Source organism: Pseudorca crassidens, chromosome 8, assembly GCF_039906515.1.
Source record: "Pseudorca crassidens isolate mPseCra1 chromosome 8, mPseCra1.hap1, whole genome shotgun sequence".
NCBI classification, from domain to species: Eukaryota; Metazoa; Chordata; class Mammalia; order Artiodactyla; family Delphinidae; genus Pseudorca; species Pseudorca crassidens.
Window position 1 is genome coordinate 18,342,572 of NC_090303.1, and position 21,720 is coordinate 18,364,291.

A 21,720-nucleotide genomic window follows, 5' to 3' on the forward strand; every position below is an offset into this window, starting at 1 on the left:
CCTCATTTGTGAAGTGGTGGCAGTAATAATTCCTATCTCATAGGGCTGTTGTGAAGTTAAAGTGAATGCATGTTTATGCCAGTCCCCAGCACACAGGAAGTAATACATGTTTGCTATTTTATTGTCAGTATTATGTATGTTATCCTACCTTCTCTTACTCATCCACCTGTTGTGCTAAGTGGATTCTGAAAGCCAGCAAGAAGACACTGAGACCCCTAAAATGCTGTTGCCCAAACATCTGTCCTCTCCTCAGTGTGCTTGGTCAAAGTTGTCCCATTCGTTTTATGTTTGTTTAATTTTTGATAGGTGGGGCTAAATTGCAGAACAAGTTTTGTTCATTTAAAACAGTCTTGAGATTCCCTGCTCCCCTCAAGTCCCCCTTCTCAATCTGTGATAATACACCAGCCTCCTCAGGAAAGAGGGGGAGGTCCAAAGGAAAAGGAAGGCTGTTGACATAGCCCCCAGAAAACGGGATCTTTTCAGGCGTGTGAAAAAGTGCATTGACGAGGAAATGGGGATTACAGAGAAGTTTGCTTCTTAATGCTTTTATTTTCTAAAATATGCCCAATGAACATGTATATTTTAAAAGTTAGAATAAAATATCATCTTTTATAAAATAAAGAATTTTTTAAAATCCTGCCAAAATCTCTCATTAAACAGCTGAAAGATCTACTAAAAGAGGAGCGGATCGCATGGGATGAAGGGCGGAGCTCAGTGGCTTAGGTAGGTCTTGGAACGTGAGGGAGCCCAGGAGGGAAATAGGGGCGCAGCAGGAGTGAGAGGTAGGCTTTCCTACAAACCTCAAATCATTTGGAAGAGTAAAAAAAAGAGAACCAGGACACCGAAAAGACTCTTAGATGGCCAACCAACAATGTTTGAGCACCCACCGTATGCAAACTGCTACCCTAGAGACTGTAGGAGAGATTCCAATGGATACGGCAGGGTTTCTATCTCCTGTTGCATCTAAACATGCACTTTAGAGGAGGAAAAGAGGATGCACAGCACGTGCATCCTCCTCTTCTTTTGGAGGGAAGAAATCTCTTAAAATAATGATGCCAGTTCTTCTCAAAGTACCCTCTGCAGACCAAGCTCATCAGGGATATCAGGGCTGATTATGAAAATGCAGACTCTCAGGCCTCTCCATCCCTGATGAATCAGCATGTCTGGAGCCCGAGCCAAGGGATCTGGCTCTTAATCAGGCACTTGGAGTGATTCTTATGCACAGTTTAAAATGTTAGAACTCCCGCTGCTTTGTGGTAGCTACCAAATGAATTAAAAGAGAAATTACTTTTGAAGGAGGATGGGAATGGATGGTTTGATGGAGGAGAATTTTTTTTTTAAATTTACTTATTTATTTATTTATTTTTGATTGCATTGGGTCTTTGTTGCTGCGCGCAGGCTTTCTCTAGTTGCAAAGAGCAGGGGCTACTCTTCGTTGCGGTGCTGTGGGCTTCTCATTGTGGTGGCTTCTCTTGTTGTGGAGCACAGGCTCTAGGCACGTGGGCTTCAGTAGTTGTGGCACGTGGGCTCAGTGGATGTGGCTCTTGGGCTCTACAGTGCAGGCCCAGTAGTTGTGGCGCATGGGCTTTGTTGCTCCGCGGCATGTGGGATCTTCCCAGACCAGGGCTCGAACCTGTGTCCCCTGCATTGGCAGGCGGATTCTTAACCACTGTACCACCAGGGAAGTCCTGATGGAAGAGAATTTGAACCGAGGCATTGGCTAGGTTTTGCTGACTGAGGCCAAAGGGAGGTGCTGTTCCAGGGTGAGCAATGGCTCGTCCAAGGCAATGACGTGACTGTAGCACAGGGAGGAGATGACGGTGCTGAGGTTTCTGGCAGTCGCAGGCCCACCAGGCAACGTGTTTCCTGTTCTGCAATCTCACCGCCTCTCTTCCACACACAACTAGGATGACGGAGCAGAAGGATTCACTGCGGAAAGCTGGCTTGGCTTGGTGCTCATCTGCCCCTGAGTGAGCTAAGCTCATCTGCTTTTTGCCTTCTGTCAAGTCAGCTATTCTCTGAATTCAAGTAGAAGTATGAGAATTTCTTGCCACCTCGGGCTGGAAGTTTGCCGTTATCACCGCTCGAGATACCACAAGCAGACTGTATTTCCAAAAGGAAAGCAGCCCTCTCAACGCCTGCCTCGCCAGGGCGGGGCAGACAGGCGCTGGGGACACCCGGGGGGGTTTGCCATCTCAGGTGGCGTCTGCGGAGAGTGAGTGAGAAGCAGCAGGAGCTCAGATGTCGCCACGTAGCAGAAGTGCCTGGATCAGCTGCTGGGTCTGCACGTGTGTTGATACATCCCTTCCTAGGCCACCTGGACGTTGTCAATCAACAACAAGCATTTGATGACCGACCCTACTGTGGAGTCAGCACTGTCAGCCTCTACCCCTTTCTCGTTTTCTAGCTGATGCTATTTGAGGCATATATAAGGGGTGAGAGCCTGGTGCCCATTTCCCTGGGGGGCCGGGGGCCTGAGCTCACCACTCTGCACCCCGACGATGACAACTCCATCAAAGTCGACTGCTTCCCTTCGGGACCCCACCACCGTGGTGGAGCAGAAGATACATGATTCGCTGCAGTAAGATACAGACACAGTGCGCGGGACGTGGAGATGTGCTGCCCAGATGGCCCCTCCGGGGAGGAGTGTGGACAGCAGACTGTTGTCAGCTGTTAGCCCTTCCAGGTCTGCCTCAGCTGCAGAGAGCTGCCCGCCCCCGCCAAGGCCATGTCCACATCCAGTGACTGACTGAGGCAGGTGTATAAAGGCTGGCTATCTGGCCCAGGGCCCGACAACTCAGATGGGCCTCCCAGTCTTTTGGTCTCTTTGTTCTCTTCTTTTCAGAGGTGCTAATCCTAAAGGCCTTCCCCAATAAACACCCACAGCCTTAATTCTGTTTCAGAGTCTGCTTCCTAGAGAACCCCACTTGCAACACATGAGTTTGAATTTCAGCTGGACTACTTAGGAGGTCTGTGACCTGGGGGAAGCAAGAACTTACTATCGGTAAGACATCATTTCCTTATCTGCAAAATGGGAATCATAGTAACTTCTTCATACAGTTATTGTGAGTGCATTCACATACCTGGTGCAGAGTAATCACTCATAAAATTACATATCATAATCTTGGGCAAATTATATAACTTTAGTGAGCCTTGGATCCTTTATCTAAAAATAGGACAATACACCTCAGGATTTCTTTTTAAATTGAAGTATAGTTGATTTACAATATTGTGTTAGGTTCAGGTGTACAGCATAGTGATTCAGTGTATCTCAGGATTTTGGTAAGGATTGTGTGACATCCTGTGTGTGTTAGGTACTCAAGAGATATGCCCTTTCCCCCTATTCTTTTCTTTGAAGTATCAGTAGTACCTTTATATTGTGAATTTGAAAAATAATTCCTCTTTATTTTCTTTCTCTTTATTGCTTACCCATTATCAGAGTGTAGTACATTTGTATTTGGAGGAGAAAAACAATGTAGAGGAGAAAGGTGGGGCTAAGGCGGAGCCCTGGTTTTGTGGCTCTCTTCTCTTCCATCACAGGTCAAAGGCCACCTCCTCCAGGAAGCTCACCCTGACTGACTCAACACATTCTGCAAACCACTCATACGACCTTTGATTCCCCTCTCTTTTTCCTTGGTTCATGTTTTTTAAGACTTTATTGAATTTGTTACAATAGTTTTTTTTTGTTTTGGGTTTTTGGCCACAAGACATGTGGGATCTTAGCTCCCTGACAAGGATCGAACCCGAACCCCCTGCATTGGAAGGCGAAGTCTTAACTACTGGACCGTCAGGGAATTCCCTTCCTTGGTTCATTTTTGTAATCCTTATAATGATATATTTCTGTGGATTACAATATTTCTATTTTTACATTGTAAAAGCAGGGAAGGTATCTATCTTTTAAAGAGGCAGGGAAGGTATCTATTTTTTAGAGAGGGTCCATCTACCTGAACATTGCTGTCTGTGTTCCCTGGGAATGTTTATTGGTTCCTATACTAGTTAACAGTGACCACCTCTTACGGAAGTGCTGAGTCTTGCTGGACGCACTGGGGGATGCTCCAGGAATTCCTGCTGACTTGACAAGGAATATGAGAGCCAGATAGGGTCTTCCCCTCGTCCAACTCTGTCATCTCACCCACGAGGAAACTTTGTTTAGGTCAGCTCTGTTTTCAAATAATGTCATTTAAAGGCTCCTGTGGGATGTCTGTAGCCCCATCTTTATTATGTCTTCTCTATTTTATAACTTGACAGTAACATTTTTTTTTTTCTGATTTAAAGCTTGGTCAGTTCTAGGAACACTGTCTTATACTGACACCTACTGGGCAGGTGGGAAAATAACTGATACCTAGAACACTGGCGTTTGTTAGGACTAGAAGCAGAGGAATTATGTCTTCCCCATTACATTCATTTTTAATAAGCATCTTTCTTACAACTACACTTGTTTTAAGCTTTCATTTCCATCTTCTCCTGCTAAATCTGATGGTCCATATTAGATTTTAGATTTCTTAGGTGTGATGATTCTATCCAATTAAGATGCTAAAAGCCCATAGTACCTTTAAGCAATGTCGTTCTGCAGATATACTTAATGTTTAATGATGAACAAGAATCACAGTCATTAACTGTGACCTTAATTCTGCAAGCACTGTGGCTCTGAACAGCTGGCATGTCAAGTGGGTCCTGTGAAAATTATGGGGCCATTATTAATCCTAGATCCACCTGTTGGTGGGAACGGCAAGAGGCCATCTGATCTGGATCAAAACCTCTCACTGATAGTAGTAAGAACCATCCAGGATGAAGGACGTAAATTCTTTCCTTGAAGGTTTCTCCAGAGCTCACAACCCTAGTGAAAATGCATTCAAGTGCTTCACTATCCTAATGTGACTTGGTTATAAAACCACCTCTCTCCTGCTTTCATATAAAGTTTCTTTGTTCTCCTAAGGTCTGGCAATGATTAAGCAAATCCTACTCATAAAAACCTTACAGGGCTTCCCTGGTGGCGCAGTGGTTAAGAATCCGCCTGCCAACGTAGGGGACACGGGTTCGAGCCCTGGTCCGGGAAGATCCCACATGCCGCGGAGCAACTAAGCCTGTGCGCCACAACTACTGAGCCTGCGCTCTAGATCCCGCAAGCCACGCCTGCTGAAGCGTGTGTGCCACAACTACTGAAGCCCTTGCGCCTAGAGCCTGAGCTCCGCAGCAAAAGAAGCCACTGCAATGAGAAGCCCAAGTACCGCAACGAAGAGTAGCTCTCGCTCACTGCAACTAGAGTTGCTGCGTGCAGCAACGAAGACCCAACGCAGCCAAAAATAAATAAATTTTAAAAAATAATTTAATCTTTTAAAGTACTTTCTACTGGGTTCCATACTTTTTTTTCTTGTGGTAGATATATACAATCAAATATTATTCAGCCATTAAAAAGAAGGAAATCCTACTATTTACCATGACAACATGGATTAACTTGGAGGGCAAGGTGCTAAGTGAAATAAGCCAGACAGAGAGACAAATGTTGCATGGAATCACTTATCTATGGGATCTAAAAAAGAAAGTCAAACTCATAGAAACAGAAAGTAGAATGGTGGTTGGCAGGAGCTTAGTGTGGGGGAAATGGAGAGATATTGATTAAAGAGTACAAACGTTCGGTTATAAGATGAGTAAGTTCTGAGGATCTAACGTACAGCGTGGAGACTGTAGTTAATGATGCTGTATCACATGCTTGAAATTTGAAGTCCGACTCCATCACTTATCTGTTGTGGATCTCAGGCTCCTCTTTGCCTCAGTTTCTTCATCTGTACATGGGGACAGTAAGATCATTCCGTATGGTGATTATGATAAATTAATGACACAGGGCTTGACACATAGTAGGTACCAAGTTATTTCTATCCCCTGTTTCAAAGCCATGCAGTTTATTTATGTCTGGCCCTGTATGCCGTCTGAATATCCCCCCTGTTACCAGTTCTTTCATGTGATAGATGCCACTTCTGGAGATCCTTAGGGCTGAAGCCTTCTTCTCTTCAAGTTTTCCAGTTGCCGCAAATCATCTCTGCTTCCCTCTCAAACTTCTCAGACATCCTTTGGCCCTTGAATTGTCTGTTTTCAGACTTTAAAAAATGGCCCCAGGGATTTACTTATTTAACAAACTTTTTCTGAGCTCCTGTAAAGTAGCAGCAGCATTGGTAGAATGGTGAATGAAACATACAAAAATCCCTATCCTCACAGAGCTTTTATTCCAGAAGAGGAGGACAGGAAAGCTAGTAAAGCATATGGTTTGCTAGACGATCATAAATGCTAAGTTAAAAAATAAGGCAAGACGGGTGATAGGGATTGTGTGTGTATGAGTGTGCATGTATTTGGGGTGATGGTTGCCTCGCTGCTTTTAGAGCTGTTTGGGGGACAAGGGCTGCCCTGGGAGCCCTAGGCTTCTTGTGGTGACATAAACAGGGTTAAAGTATGCTGAGGTTGGTCCTGATGGTCTCAAGGAAGATAGTGGTGTGGAGTGTAGAAGCATGAACGGTCCCCTCTTCATTTCTGCCAAAGGGGATGTGGAAGGAACACGGGGAGGGCTTCCCTGCTCTTATTTGGAGCAAGAGGAATCAGTGGGATTCCCTTTGATTCCCTCCTTCATTCAGGCAGGGGAACTTTGTAAATGTTGACTTCTTGAGACTCTGACCCTGACAGACATTAAAACAAACAAAAAAAAGGAGGAAGCTCAGATGTTGTTTTCTTCAAGGAGCCCATCCCAGTGCTCTGGAATGCGAGAGAGTCATGGAGGACCTGAGCTAGCCCATCAGGGAATGAGCCCTCTTTCTTGACTGGCTATCATAAGATGTGATACCAAGAAACATCACTAAGACAATATTTAGCAAATGTGGCAGAATGGTGGGGGGGCATCGGCTGGGAGTGGAAAGTCTGCTTTCCCCTTTTGAAGGACTCTTGGCTTGCTGCACTTACCCCTCTAAGTCTGTTTCTTCTTCTTCTCTTTGACGAGGAGGCTGGCCTCTAACATCTATTTCTGATACAAAATTCCATGACTTTAAGAAGTTAGAATTTTATCTGTCAGAGTTTTGAAAAGGAAATAGAGGACTTTAGAGCATAGATAGTGTTTCCATTTCATTTCATTTCGTTTCGTTTCATTTCATTTATTTTTTCGTTCCAGTTGATTTTGGAAGTAACGGATGTAGGGAAGGCAGAATTGGCTTTTGTTGTTGGTTTAGAGAAGCAGATTAGATTTCCTGGATAATAGCCTAACATACCAGAGTGGATCTTTCAAAGACTGGGAAGAATTTGTTTGGCAGAAGAATTGCTGATTCGTTCAAGAGGGCTTTTCCACTCAATTTTCTGGACAAGGGAGAAAAAAATCCTGGTAAATCAACTTAAATGCCCCCATTATGAAGATGCCTGGTCCCTCTAGGCTGAATTAGTTGCTCCCTCCTCTGTTTCCACAGAAAGGCAAAGAGCAAGCTGGAGCCATGGGATAGACAAAGGCAGATGGCCCCCTGCAGCAGCAGTGCATATAAGATGAATACTTAATAAGTGTGTGACGAATGAATAAATAAATGGAAGACTGTCAGGAAGTAAGACCAACCAATAGGTAGGGGAACTGGGGAAATCAGAGCAGTTGACTTCAGATTTTCATTAATCCCGCATCAAATTCAAGAATTACTAAATGTGGTTTATGAGCACATACAAAAGGAATCATCACCCAGACCCATCGTGGTCTCATCAAGAACTGGTTTTGCTAGTAATCTCACTGGTAGAGTTTCTAGACTTGTAGGTTGGGGGAAGCCTGTGAACATAGTTTATCTTAATTTCAGGAAAGCAATTAAAGTTCCCCCTGATCTTTTTTGGTTAAGATGGTGAAATGAAGACTTGCTGATCATACTGTTATAGTTGCGGCTGATAGAAATATCTTTATTCAAATGGTGTTGATTATAGCATTTTTGTAACTGGAATGGGATATCTAGTGGAGTGCCTCAGGGTTAAGGTCTTGGTCTTAACTGTCCAACTTTAAAAAAATTAATTACTTTGAAGTGATTATGTGTTCACAGGAAATTGTAACAAAGAACGTGTAGGAAGCTTGTATGTATGCTTTAGTCCATTTCCCCCAAAGACAACACCTTGCATAACTATAGTATGATATCAAAACCAGAAAATTGGTATTGGGACAATTGTGTGTGTGTGTATATTTGTGGGTATCTCTGTCTATCTCTGTGTAACTTTATTACATGTGTAATTTCATGTAACATCACCATAATCAAGGTAACACTTGACAACCACTAATCTGTTCTCCATCTCTGGAATTTTGTTATTTCAAAAATGTATAAACAAAATCATACAGCATGTAATCTCTTGAGATTGGCTTTTTTCACTCTTACTAATTCTCTTGAGATCCATCCAGGTTACTGTATATATAACTTGTGTTGCTTTTTTATTTCTGAGTAGTATGGAAATTGTATGGAAATTTTGTATGGAAATTGTATGGAAATTTCCATTGTATGGAAATACCACAGTTTGTTTAACCATTTACCTGCTGGAGGATAGTTAGGTTGTTTTCAGTTTTTGGCTATTATGAATAAAGCTGTTATGAGCATTTTTATACAGGTTTTTGAACACAAGTTTTCATTTCTTTAGGATAAACACCCAAGAGTGCATTTGCTGAGTTACGTGGTCATTATATGTTTAATTTCATAACACTTCGGCAAGTTATTACCCAAAGTAGCTCTACTGTTTTACGTTCCCATCAGAAATATGAGTGATTCAGTTTCTCTGCATACATGCCAGCATTTGATGTTTTCACTATTTTTAATTTTAGTCATTCTGATATGTATATAGTAATACCTCATTGAGGTTTTAATTTGCATTTCCCTAATGGCTAAGATGTTGAACATCTTTTCACATCTGTATTTGCCCTCTGTATATCCTCTTCAATGAAATGTCTGTTCGTGTCTTTTGTGCATTTTCTAATTGGAGTGAATTGGATTATTTGTTTCTTCCTGTTGAGGTTTGAGAGCTCTTTATATTGTATATTCCAGATACAAGTCCTTTATTGAATGTAAGATTTGCAAATACTTTCTCCTGGTCTGTAATTTATCTTTATATTTCCTTAACAGGGTCCTTTGCAGAGCAAAAGTTTTACACTTTGATGAGGTCCAATTTATCAAAGTTTTCCTTAAGGGGTCATGATTTTTGGTGTCAAGTCTAAAAACTCTTCATCTAATCCTAAAGATGTTCTACTGGTTTTATTTTCTGAAAGTTTTATCATTTTATATTTTATGTTTAAGTTCATAATTCATTATAAGTTAATTTGTTTAACTTTTAAAGTCAAAGATATGGTAGGCATGTAGGTGACGCAAGCAGCTGGAATACAGTGATGAAACAAGTAAGATAGAATTTATAAGCATGCAATATCAGAGACAGTTTAGTGTGGGGATCGAGAAAGTGGGCTCTGAAGCCAGACTGCTTAGGTTCAAATGCCTGAGCTGCCCGGAAGGCCTTGGGGAAGTCCCATAACCTCTCTTGTGTCTTAGTTTCTGCATCTGCAAAATGGGATTAATGTAGAGTACTTACCTTATATGGTTGTTATGCGAGCTTAATGAGAAAATACAGAGCACTTAGATCAGTACTCCAAGAAATGCCACCTATTATTATCACTGCAACTTGACATTGGTTTAAACATTGGGCAGTTACAGGGGAGACATGACCAAATAGGGAGTTTGTATGAAAAAATCCATTATATGCAAAGAAGTAGAGAGGTGAACTTAACATAGTTGAAAATTTTAACTTAACTGTCTGCCCAATTTTTGTCCAGTAGTAGATGTTTATAAATATGTATCTTCATCCAGAAATGGCAAGATTTATGCAGGATCAAAATGACAAGGCATTTAAATCCATTCAGTGGAAACCAGAGTCCACTTAGGACTGTACAGATACTCAAATGCATTTTTTCATATTCTTGTTGAGACTGTACAAAGCAAAGTCATTGTTTTAGATTATCAGATACTAGAAAATGGCCAGTCATTATTTCTGTGCAAGTGTAATAAACCATCAGTAGGAACAAAAGGGCACTGACAGAGTTCATTGTCGTAGTTTGATGTGGGATCATGTAAATTCTCAGCTTCTTGCAGTGGGGACTTCTGGGTCCCCAGCCCTTGGTACCACTAACAGAATGCTGGGGCACGGATTTTAATTATGGTCTCTACCTTTGATGAAAATGAGGAATGAGGGAGATGTAGACCTAGGGGGATTGACTAGATGGAGAAGGGGTTACCGGAAGTGACAGGAAGAAGCCATTACAAATATTAGACATTAGAAGGGTGGGGCAGAGGAAGCAGAGAGTGTCTCAGATTACTAGAAAGAAGTGGGACCCCCTTGGGCTGGGGTCTGTCTGGTCATTACTGTGCCAGGAAGCAGCTGAGGGCCACTGGGCAATTCACCCAGTCTCTTCAGTGCCTGGGTTTCCTTTTCTGCCACATAATAAAAATGGTATCTGTTCCACAAACTCCACGGGCTGTTATGAAGAATACATTTGCATGAAAATTTCTTTAAGCAAAACATGAAAATATGACATTGTTATTGTTTCATAGTAGATCTTTGTTCATTATTTTTATGGAATATACTCTTTTTAAAAAAATTTTATTGGAGTATAATTGATTTACAATGTTGTGTTAGTTTCTGCTGTACAGCAAAGTGAATCAGTTATACGTATACATATTATCAACTCTTTTTTTAGCTTATTTCTCCATATAGGTCATTATAGAGTATTGAGTAGAGTTCCCTGTACTATATAGTAGGTCCTTATTAGTTATCTATTTTATATACAGTAGTGTGTATATGTCAATCCCAATCTCCCAATTTATCCCTTCCTCCCCTCACCCCTTGGTAACCATAAGTTTGCTTTCTACATCTGTGACTCTATTTCTGTTTTCTAGATAAGTTCATTTGCACCCTTTTTTTTTTTTTTTTACATGGAATATACTCTTAAGAGCTAGCCCAATCTCTCTCTCCTTCTCTTTGCTTGCTAAATTCCTTAGATTTGGGGGTTCCCCACTCTACCTCATTTAGCAGTGTCTCAGCAGTGTAGTGTAACTGGCTTTACCTGAGATGCTGTTTTGTCTCAGTGACTGCTGTATGATGTTTGTAGTCTAGATCATTAAGCTGACTCTCCTCTCCTCTCCTAAATCTCTAATGTAGGGAACTGACCTGCCTTTTTCACTCTATGCCTTGCCACTTCTCACATGTTTATATGCCTGAGAAAACATGGATCCCAACTCTACCCAAGAAAACAAGCTTTAATTTGTCTTAAACAATAAGTAGCTGAGGTTAGCAGATGTAAGCTTTTATATATAGAATGGATAAACAAGGTCCTGCTATATAGCACAGAGAATTATATTCAATATCCTATGATAAATGATAATGGAAAAGAATATTAAACAAAGAATGTATATATATGTATAACTGAATCTCTTTGCTATACAGCAGAAATTAATACAACATTGTAAATCAACTAGACTTCAATAAAAAAAGAGTAAGTAGCTAAATGTTAGTTCAGGCTCCATTATGAATTACTCAAAGTTACCCTGAAAATTGTGTGTGTACACGTGTGAAATAGGTTGAAGAAGAGACTAGTTTTTTTAAGTTACCATAAATTTGTCTATTTCTTTGCAGAAAGCAGTATTCTTTAGGGTTTACTATTATGGTCATCATTACCTTCAATTTTTAACTCTGTGGTTAATCAATAAAGGGATTTTTAGATTCATTCACAGGTTTAGACCACAAACTGAGAATTAAAGAATTAATCCTTTGGGAGAGTATTTTGGGGGAAAAAAATCCAGTGACCGCAAAGTACCTTAATTATGAAAACATGAGGAGAGGATTGCTAACAGTGGGCAAAATAAAGACCTTGGAATAATATAAAGTTTTCTTAATTTGAATGCTTATTTGTTATTCATAGTTGATTTCCCCATTGCAACCTCATTAAAATAGAGTAATATGTGTATAAAGAGAAGAGAAATATGTTTATTTATTTAATGATTTGAGGAAGTACTGGGAAGACTGTTTTGTTGAAAATATTTCTCAAAGTTCTGCCACATGGAGAACAGTATGGAGCTTCCTTAAAAAACTAAAAATAGAACTACCATATAACGCAGAAATCCCACTACTGGGCATATACCCTGAGAAAACCATAATTCAAAAAGAGTCATGTACTACAATGTTCATTGCAGCACTATTTACAATAGCCAGGACATCGACAGACAAATGGATAAAGAAGATGTGGCACATATATACAATGGAATATTACTCAGCCATAAAAAGAAATGAAATTGAGTTATTTGTAGTGAGGTGGTTGGACCTAGAGTCTGTCATACAGAGTGAAGTAAGTCAGAAAGAGAAAAACAAATACTGTATGCTAACACATATATATGGAATCTAAAAAAAATGGTTCTGAAGAACCTAGGGGCAGGACAGGAATAAAGACGCAAATGTAGAGAATGGACTTGAGGACATGGGGAGGGGGAAGGGTAATCTGGGACAAAGTGAGAGAGTGGCATGGACACATATACACTACCAAATGTAAAATAGATAGCTAGTGGGAAGCAGCCGCATAGCACAGGGAGATCAGCTCGGTGGTTTGTGACCACCTAGAGGTGTGGGATAGGGAGGGTGGGAGGGAGGTGCAAGAGGGAGGGGATATGTGGATATATGTATATGTATAGCTGATTCACTTTGTTATAAAGCAGAAACTAACACACCATTGTAAAGCAATTATACTCCAATAGAGATGTTAAAAAAAAACCCAGCTCTGCTACATAGTTCTGAAAATCCACCGTTAGAGAATCATTCTTTGGGGAGTACCAGTTATCTAGGAGGGATACTTATTAAGCTGCTGTCAATCAAGAACACATATACAAGGCCACATAAGGTTATCACAAAGTACAGGCTCTGGAGTCAGATGGACCTAGGATTGAATTTGGCTTTGGCACTTACCAGCTGTGAGATTCTGGGCAAATTACTTATCTTCTCTGAGTCCCAATTTCTTCATCTGTAAAATGGGGTTAATAATGGCTCTCACCTGATGGACACAATTTAAATGAGTTGATCTATTTGAAGAACCGAATATAATACTTACTTTAAAGTAGGCTCTTAGTACATTGCAATGAAAATTATTAGCAGTAGTAGGAATATTTCATTTGAATTGGGGTTTGCATAGCTTTGGGGGTGCATGAAGCAATTCCAAGAGGTGTACAGATTCAGATAATTTCAAGGGAATCAATTTCCAAATTTTCTCTCTCTCTCTCTCTCTCTCTCTCTATATATATATATATATATTTTTTTTTTTTTTTTCTGTATTCATCTGCTTACAAATGCACCTGCATCAGGCTGCTTCTCCTTTTCTGTCTTGCCTTCCACAATTTCCCTTCTTCTGCCTTACAGAAGAGGTCTCATCCAACCCAAACCATGCTATGGTACTTTGTCTTGGCTATAGAAACCTCTGGGGCACTGAGCAGAGGCAACTCAAACTACAGGTATTTGAGAGCCCTCTTTAAGCAAAATGGCACCATGAACTAAAGGTAATAGGGTATCAAGTCTTTCTGTGTCTTATGGTTATCTCTGTTAAGGCAAAGCATAACTCTTATGGAATGAACGTGTCCCCACAAAATTTGTATGTTGAAATCTTCACTGCCAATGTGATGGTATTTGGAGGCTGGGCTTTTGTAAGGTAATTAGGTCCTGAGGGCAGTGCCCTGATGAATACAATTAATGCCTTTATAAGAAGAAACACTGGAGCCCACTCTCTCAGTCATATGGGGTTACAATGAGAAGACAGCCATCTACAAACTGGGAAGAGGAGCCTCATCAGACACCAGATCTTCTGGCCTCTTGATCTTGGACTTCCTGGGCTCCAGAACTGTGAGAAATAAGAGTTTCTTGTTTAAGCCACACAGTCTATGGTAATTTGTTATAGCAGCCTGGACAGATTGAGACAATACCTTAAACAGATAAGCTGATGTATGTTTGGATGTTTTTGATTTCAAGTCTGTAATGGAATTATGTAGTGGAGGGGAGAGGTGACGGTTGTTTGTTTGTTTGTTTGTTTGTTTTTGGTCTTCATTACTGGCAGAGAAGGTATTGTTCCTGAGGAAAGAAATCATTGAGAACAGAGTAAAAAGAACATTTCTTGGAAATATGGAAGATGGCAGCGCGTTATTCGCCCAGGTGACAAACTCATGACGGGTTTCTGTACTTAGCTAGCTAGCTGTTTTGAAATATTCAAGATTTGAAAGCAGCATGCTGGGAAATACCAGTCTGCTATGAAGCACCCTTTCTCTGCAGTTTCACCATCTCAGTAAAGAGGATGAGTTCAGTGAATATGCTCATTTATCTGCATTTTAGTCTAGTCTCACTGGTATAATTTGTATGATATCAAGGTGAAAAGACCCACATGTTCTTCCCACATGTCAACGTTTTATTTTCTAATAAGAAACATATATTAGAGGTAAGTTAGTGTTTTGTGTTCTCTTGAATATTTATTCAAATTCATAGGAGAAACATTTTCATTAACTTTTGGTAAAAGTTAGCAAAATATGAAATCCATACTCACGTTTTATGAAAGTTAAAATGTCCTGCTCACTGTCACTCATCAACCACTTTTCTGCTCATTTATTAAATCCTACCATGTACATATTAGGTATCTTAGCTTGGGCTGCCATAACAAAATACCATAGACTGAGGGGCTTCAATGACAGAAATAGACTTTCTCATAGTTCTCGAGATGGAAGTCTGAGATCAGGGTGGCAGTATGGTCCAGTTCTAATGAGGACCCTCTTCCTGGCTCGCAGGCGGCCACCTTGTCCCTGTGTCCTCACATAGGGGAGAGAGATCTGGTGTTTCTTCCTATTGTTATATGGGCATCAGCCCTGTTGGATTAGGGACCTACTCTAATGACCTTATTTAACCTTTCTAACGTCTTCACAGGCCCTTTCTCCAAGTACAGACATGCTGTGGACAGGGGGTGGGGAGTGGTTAGGTCTTCAACCTAGGAATGTTGGGGGGACACAATTCGGTCCAAAGCATTAGGTTTAAGCAACTTAACAGGAATATGTTGCAGATTATACTTTAAATAATATTCTCAACAATACTTAATGTACATTTTGTAAGCATGTACTTATTTGCAACCGAGTTCTTTTCTCTTGCAATTTGCGTAAAATATTTAAACTATACTCCTAAAAATAGAACATCTATTTAGTTTCAAAAGCAAATAAAAAAGTTCCCCAAGTGCAAATCTAGTATAAAATGACCTAAGCAAAATATGTTACACATTCAGAAAACCAGCTTGATTTAATTAGTATTAATATTTCCCTCTCAAATGTTAATATACTGATTCCAATTCTGTGAAATGTGTAATTACCTAAACATAATTGACTTCAACCTATTTTGGGAAGAAATCACTTATATACAAATAAATATCCTCCATCGTCTGTCTGTATTTCTGTCATATCTTTAGTACGCATTTTGAGATGTCCTTACAAAATGAAATATGACATTAATATATGCCTTTGCTTACAGTCAGAAAGAAAAGTTCTGGGCTTCCCTGGTGGCGTAGTGGTTAAGAATCCGCCTGCCAATGCAGGGGACCCGGGTTTGAGCCCTGGTCTGGGAAGATCCCACATGCCACAGAGCAGCTAAGCCCGTGAGCCACAACTACTGAGACCGCGTGCTGCAACTACTGAAGCCTGCGTGCCTAGGGCCTGTGCTACGCAACAAGAGAAACCACAGCAATGAGAAGCCCGCGCACCGCAACGAAGAGTAACCCCTGCTCTCCACAACTAGAGAAAGCCTGTGCACAGCAACGAAGACCCAACCCAGCCAAAAATGAATAAATTAAATAAATTTAAAAAAAAAGAAAAGTTCTAAAATACACAATTTCAATTTTGCTTTTAACCCAGTTTCATCTATTTTAGCTCCATAAGAAAAAGGCCTCTGAGAAAAAGTTGAACAGTATAATCAGTAGCATGTGATAAGCTTTTTGGGGTCATATTTCCTAGAAAGTGAAGAACTCTAATGACTGGGTAAAAAAAAATTTTTTTTGGTAAATTAGGTCATTTTCAATTCTTTGCTTTCAACAAAATAAAAGAAGGACCTAACCAAGTTGTCAATAGGTAGATAATTAAAAATATTTCGGGGAGCTTCCCTGGTGGCACAGTGGTTGAGAATCTGCCTGCTAATGCAGGGGACACGGGTTCGAGCTCTGGTCTGGGAGGATCCCACATGCTGTGGAGCAACTAGGCCCGTGAGCCTGTTGACTACTGACAACTACTGAGCCTGCACGTCTGGAGCCTGTGCTCCGCAACAAGAGAGGCCGCGACAGTGAGAGGCCTGCGCACCGCGATGAAGAGTGGCCCCGGCTTGCCACAACTAGAGAAAGCCCTCACACAGAAACGAAGACCCAACACAGCAAAAATAAATAAATTAATTAATAAACTCCTACCCCCAACATCTTCTTTAAAAAAAAAAATATTTGTTTTGATAATAGATCACTGCTCTTTTTGACTTGTAATTAAGAAGGCATTCAAATAGCACAGTGGCATTTCCATAGGAAAATGCCTAGAACTGAGCTGTCAGGGGAAGCAGCTGGACCTAGTTGAGCAGAGAGGACCCATGGCTGAACACTTTAAAGAAGCAAGTAAATGTATGGTTTGCCTGACTTATCTTGAAAACCGCATGTACCTGAAATGTGAATATGTCTGCTGCTTCCAGTGCTTCGATTCACTGCAGAAGGAGCCTGATGGGGAGGGTTTATTGTGCCCCAACTGCTCTGTGGTCTCAAAAAGAATGACCTCAGTTGTGCTCTCAAGCTCTGAGCTCTGGTTTCAAAGGTTAAGGAGTCAGGGCTCCAGCTGAGAGCTGTCCTCCAGATGAACCAAAGGATGCGGAAGTTCCAAGTGGATGTGACCTTGGATGTTGACACAGCCAACAAGTACCTCATCATTTCTGAGGACCTGAAAACTGTCTGTTGAGGGTTTTTCAAGCAGAAGCAAAGGTCCTGACCTGAGAGATTCAACCATACAACTTGTGTCCTGGGATTCCCTCTGTTCACCTCTGGCCGCCATTACTGGGAGGTGGACGTGGGGTCCAGCCAAGAATGGGATGTGGGCATTTGGAAGGAATCTGTGCATCGACAAGGGAAGACTCAACTGACTCCAGATCTTGGCTTCTGGACTGTGAGCTTGAGAAATGGAGATGTCTTCTCTGCCCACACTGTGCCTTCTGCTGTCCTCAAAGAATGGTTCTTTCTGGCAATAACTGCCCAGAACACAAGGACAGGCTGATGGTCCAATGAGAGACTCAAGGAGAGAGATCCGTGTGTGTCTTAGAACAAATTATGATCTCCTTACAGAGTCATGTAGACACAACAGAGACCTGAGGATTTTGAGGAAGGAAACACTGGCTTCAAAGGAGCTATTTTCCAGATTAAACAGACCTGAGACCATAAATATCAAGGGTTGTGGAACTTAATCTCAGGGGAAAGTCCAGCCTTCGGATGGTGTGCTAATGATCAGGGTGAAGAGACTTTGGAACAGTTTGGAAAAGTGAGACCATGAAGGAAAACGCCCAACGGGAAACACAGTGAAGGGAGCCCCTGGAGCACTTTGAGTGTCCCCTCCCCCCAGTTATGACTTTCGTTCTAAACCTGGATTCTCCAACTGGGAGCATAAAATACTTTCTGTGCCCTCTGCTCAGCTGCTCATGTAGATCTTCTCAATAATTGCCAGGAGTTGTCGCTAATCCAGACATGGATGAGGGTGATTTGCACTGGGGATAAGATTTGCTCCTCATTGGAGATGCCCCAGACTCTCCATGCAGACAGTGTCACCTATACTACAGATGATGTGATAATGGCACCTCTGTGGGGAGATGAGGTCCAGGGACCCTGTCCCTATAACTGTGGCCCATCCTGATTGACACTTCCCTGTACAAAGCTCTGGAGCCAAGTCCAGGCAGGTGAATGCTTCCTTCTGTTCAACCTCAGGGCAGAAAACAGGAGAGAAGGGCTCCCCAGCAGGAGAGGAACTCAGAGCTGTGTTAGCACCATTAGGCAGGACAGGTACTCACCCTGCCTTGTCCTGAGCTGCCCCATTCATGCCCTGGCTGGACAGGTAGAAGGTGGGAATGTTTTGGGCTGTGTATCTGAGTGGGACCAGACCCATGAGGTTCACTGCAAATCCCTGTGCCCTGGAGTCTCTGACAAAGATGGAAAGAGGGATGGGGTCACTGTGGAATCTGTGATGACCCTTTTATGGCCAGAGTCACTGAGCTTCTCAATCATGTAAAAAAGGGTCTACTGGTTTTTTAGGACCTAACATATTAGGGTTGGGTGTACAATTTCTGCCAAGATATTCTGTCACCATTCTGGGTGTTCTTAAGTGGTGTGTGTAGGTGTTGCTCATATTTTTATCTAATTGAATGGGGAAATGCCTCATTGTCCTACTTTAACCTGGAGCAAGAGGAGGAAGAGAAAAGAATTTGTAGTGAGATGAAATCCAGTTAATTGTCTAGTCTGCCAAAATGGTGTGAATGTTGGAAAATAACCAGTGTATGACCTATTTTAAAAACTGGAAATAGGATTAGAATAATGCTGTCTGTGGTAATTCAACACTGCATTTTATATTTTGAAGTACAGTGGAATGTACCTTGGGCCATGGTATTGTCTGAATGTTTCTTTCCCCCCAGATTAGTATATTGATATATAACCCCCAAAGATGACAGTATTAGGATGTGGACTTTTGGGAGGTGATTAGGTCATGAGGGTGGAGACCTCATGAACTGTATAAGTGCCCTTATAAAAGAGTCCTCAGAGAGCTCCATAGCCCTTTTCATCATGTAAAGACACAGTGAGAAGGCGCCAGCCACAAATCAGGAAGGGAACTCTCTCCAGAAGGGGACAATGCTGGTGCCTTGATTTGGACTGCCAGCCTCCAGAACTGTGAGCAATAAATTTCTGTTGTTTATAACCCACCCAGTGGGTGATACTTTGTTCTAGCAGCTCAGACAGACTAAGGCCAGTATTGAAAAGGACTCCAGGTGGTCGTCACGGCTAAGACAGAGAGGCAATGTCTGAGAAAATGTTTAGAGATTCTTTCCTGGAAGCAACGTGTCCCCACCCTCCCCAACTCTCCCTGTGTCCTTCTATCCAGGGCCGTGTGCCTGACTCCTTTTTCCATTGTCCTGGGCACACAATGAGCTCTCTTAGAAGGATGTTCTCATTCTCTTAGGAGGTCTCCATAAACCAGCTCTGATTTCTGTGCTGACCTGGGATGAGATGAGTTACACACTCCTCTGCTGACTCAGCATCACATGAATTCCTACTCCTTCCACTGTATTGTGTGCATTTTTAGTCACAGTAGATATAAAACCCAGAAAGTATGAGGAAGCTAGTGGGGCAAGAAGTGCTCAGGCACCAGAGAGAGAAACAACTCCTTAAATTTTGTTTCAGTGAAAACAGTGCTGGGTCATCAGAAATGTTGTTGGAAAATAGGGCTTCTGAGTCACTCCTTTTGTCTTTTTCGAATGCTTTGCATCTGCTTGTCTTATCACCTGGAAACTGACCTGCCCACACTGATCCTCCCACATCTGTGGGTGAAGAGAGGCTCAGGAGGCGGCAGGCACTGGGATGTGTGTTCCTGTCACAGCACAAGGGCACCTTCTGTGGCTTCGTTTGTGACTGGCTGTGGTGGTGCCTCGTGTGTGGCTGTGTGAGGCTGGGGGTCCTGGATTGTGTGGGGACAGGTGTGTCCTTTTGCGTCTGGGTCATGATTGATGGTGTCAGGGAGGCACCTCCTCTGTGGGGTTGGTCTCTCTGTGTCCCGGGAAATGTACAGCCAGGAGGTTTGACCACATCACTCACCCCAGTAAACTCTCAGCCCCATAGGAAGGAGGTCATGGGCCGTGTTTGTGGGAGGAGAGATGCAAGGGAATGAGGGGACCTGCATGCACTTAGGAGTCACTGGGAGGTGTGATGTAGGGAGAAATGAATGGGATTTCAGGGGGTTATACGAGGATTTACTGGGCATGAGATTCAAGTCAGATCTTTTGCCAACAAACAGTGTTTGGTTGGATTCGTTGAGACTAAAGTTTTAACAAACTATAGAAATATGGAATTGTACAAGTAATTGTTACTCAAAGGAGATTTCTGTAAAATTAAAGTTAAATTAGAGTCTTGTATAGTACAGGTTTATCAAAGAAACTGCAGGGAAGGGATTGCTCTGTGGTGATGAATCAAGGGTAGAGTGGGATTATATATAAGGATACATTAAAAAAATATATATATCAATTAAAAAAAGAAAGAAAATGCCTAAAATTCTCATTACTTATTTAATTTAACAAGTTTTTCAGGACATATGTCTATAAAAATGAAAAATAGGAGTAGAATGGATGCTGAATCCTGTGTCACTCTATCAGTAACAGCCAAAGATACGGGAACTTGTTAAAAAGAGCCATCTATTCATTTAGAACAATTGTCCAATAAAGCCTTACTTGCTATTCTTTATAATTCTCAAAATATGTTATACATTCATACTTCTTTGGTCAATTTTATACTAAAAATCATTGTAAAGATAGCTCAATCCAGAAGACTTTACAAATACAAAATTACAATGTTTAAACTTCCACCTATGGACAATTATTTCTGTTATTGTAGAGAAGTTAATAGAGTGATCATATAAAATCTTTCAAATATAAAAATATATTACATTAGTAAGATTCTTTTGGGAAAATATGAGATCAAGGAGAAAAAGGTATGATACAAAATTTCCAGTTGTCAAAAAACAGCTTCTCTGTGAATTTTTTTTTTTTTTTTTGTCTGTGAACTTTTAAGTGAGTGAGGATGGTTATCAAATTGCTTTGGCCTTTAGGGTCTATTGGATACAAGGTATGACACAAGTTTTACTTAAAATTCAATATTTACAATATGCTAGAAAGTACGTTTTTTGAAGCTGTTCAAATTGTTTTAGATTTTTTTTGAAGTATAGTTGATTTACAATGTTGTGTTAATTTCTTCTGTACAGCAAAGCAACTCAGTTATTCACACATATATACATATTCTTTTCCATTATGAAGCTGTTCAAATTTATGGTGAAATATTTTAGGTGTCTACTTGAAAATATAGGGGATACATAGCTTTTCAAAATTCTTTTAGGGAGTATGAGAGAAAAAAGTTTGAAGACGAAAAATTTAATGTGTCAAATCTTTACAGTTTTTTTTTGCATTTTATTTTTTTTAAACATCTTTATTGGGGTATAATTGCTTTACAATGGTGTGTTAGTTTCTGCTTTAACAGTTGTTGATGATGGACTTAATGGGGAAAAAAGTGGACAGGAAAATTTAGAGCATAGAGAAGGGCAGACGTGGGTGTGCTGTTGATATGAGCTCTTGTGACCGAAAAGCAGAGTAGGAGAAATAGTAACAAAAAAGAACAAAATTGTACACAGTTCTCAAAATTCTCAATTTTTGGCCAGCGCCTTGAGACATGGCCTCATCTGTTATTTATGAACTTTACAAAGCAGGTTTATGTTGAAGTTGGTTCTCTCTTCGGATGGGTTTAATTATGTTGGAGACCAAGACTCCATTATCATTCCTATGATTACTATGTTCCTGGAACTGTGCTGAGATGCAAAGATGAACATGCAAACAAGATTCCCTCAAGGAGTTTACAGCACAGAATAAAGCTAG

General features: G+C 41.1%; 1 pseudogene; it reads left to right on the forward strand.

Moving 5' to 3' along the window:
* Nucleotides 1-16,650: 16,650 nt before the first annotated feature.
* Nucleotides 16,651-17,321, forward strand: LOC137229571 (ret finger protein-like 4A-like protein 1; annotated as a pseudogene).
* The last annotated feature ends 4,399 nt before the right edge of the window (nt 17,322-21,720 follow it).